Raw genomic sequence first — 1,701 nt, 5'->3', positions numbered from 1 at the left:
ATTAAAATTGTATAAAAGTAAAATATTTTTTTAAATTAAAAAAAATCTGGATACCTTTTTTTTTTCCCGAGTAAGAGTGGGGAAATTTAATAAAATGGGATTTTTTAAGTAAAAATCATATGTATAAAATCGCCCAATTTTAGGGGTATACTCCCCCAATTAAACACTCTAAATTTCAGAATTTAAGGTTTTTGGGGATATCTTTTAGTCGCCATTTGCAATGAGTTTTAAAAACATCCCAAAATCCCCCAGTTTTTAAAACCTCAAAAACTTTTTCCTCTCCCCGGGTCCTCTCTTTCCATTCCCCTTTTTGTTTTCCCCGCTTTCGGGGTTCCCTTTCCCCCCTTTGGCTCCCTTGCAAATCCCCCCTTTTTCGTTTTCTCCCTTCTTTTCCCCCCGTTAAAAACCTCCCTTTCGTTTTTTCTCCCCTCATTTTAATCCCTTTAATCCCCCCCTTTTTTTTTTTTCCTTCCCTTTTTTTTAACCCGCCTTCTAAAAACACCCCCCCCTTTCGTTCTCCCCCCTTAAAATTTTTTTTTTTCCCCCTCCTCCACTTTCCTCTCCCCAAACCCTCTCTTTTAAATTTTTATTCTCCCCCTCTTCTCTCTCCAAACCCCCCTCCCAAATTTAAATTTTTTCCCTCTTTCCCCCCTTTTTCTACCCCCTCCCTCTTTTTTTTAAATTTTTTCTACCCCTTTTTTTCCCCCTATCTTCTCCCTCCCCGTTTTCCCAAAATTTCTTCCCCCCGCTTTTCCCCTTTTCCCCCCCTTTAATCCTCCTCCCCCTTCCTTTCCTCCCCCTTTTTTAAACCCTTTCCATCCCTCCCCTTCCCCCCCTGCCCCTTTTCCTCCTCCCCCCCTACCCCCCCCCGACCTTTACAAAAACCCTTTGGCCCCCCAAAACCCCCCCCCCTCCCTTTCCCCTCCCCACCCCCCAACTCCCTCCTTCCCCCCCCTTCCCCCCCCCCTCCTCCCCCCCTTTCCCTTCCCCCCTCCCCCCCCTCGCTCCCCCCCCCTTCCCTCCTTCCCCCCCCTTTTTCCTCCTTCCCCCCACCCCCTCTCTCCTTTTTTTCCCCCACCCCCCTCTCCCTTTTCCTTTCCCTTTTCCCCCCCACCCCCCTCTCCTCCTCCCCCTCCCTCCCCCCCCCCCCCCCTCCCCCCCCCTTTTCCCCCCTCTTTCCCCCCTTTCCCCCCCCCCCCCCTCCTTTCTCTCTTTCCCTTTCCCTTCCCCCCCCCCCCCTTTTGATCCTCCCACACTCCCCCAGGGATTTTTTTATCAGACGCGCAATTTACGGGTTTGGTTTTTCGTCTTTTGAAAACCCCCCCGGGGGGAAAATTGCCCCTTTACTTGGACGGACCAATCAGGTGGAGGAAGCACTCGAGTTAATGCGCTAATTGGCTGAGACAAGTGGCCACGACCGGACACCCCCCAACCCCCATCCCCCCCACACACACATCCCCACCCCCCACACACTCCCACCATACCCCATCCCCCCACCCTTAGTCTGGCGAGCTTACGGCCGTCGACGATGACCCGAGAGAGAGAGGGGGGGAGAAGGGGAGGGGAGGAAGGGGAAGGGAGAAGGGAGAGGGGGACGGAAGAGGGAACGAAGAGGGAGAGGAAACGAAGGGGGGATGAAGGAGGGAGACGGGGACGGAGGGGGGGAGGGAGGAACGAAGGTGGAGGAAGAAAGGGGGACGG

Source organism: Penaeus monodon, chromosome 29 (genome assembly GCF_015228065.2).
Source record: "Penaeus monodon isolate SGIC_2016 chromosome 29, NSTDA_Pmon_1, whole genome shotgun sequence".
NCBI lineage: Eukaryota > Metazoa > Arthropoda > Malacostraca > Decapoda > Penaeidae > Penaeus > Penaeus monodon.
This window is presented reverse-complemented; position numbering follows the sequence as displayed.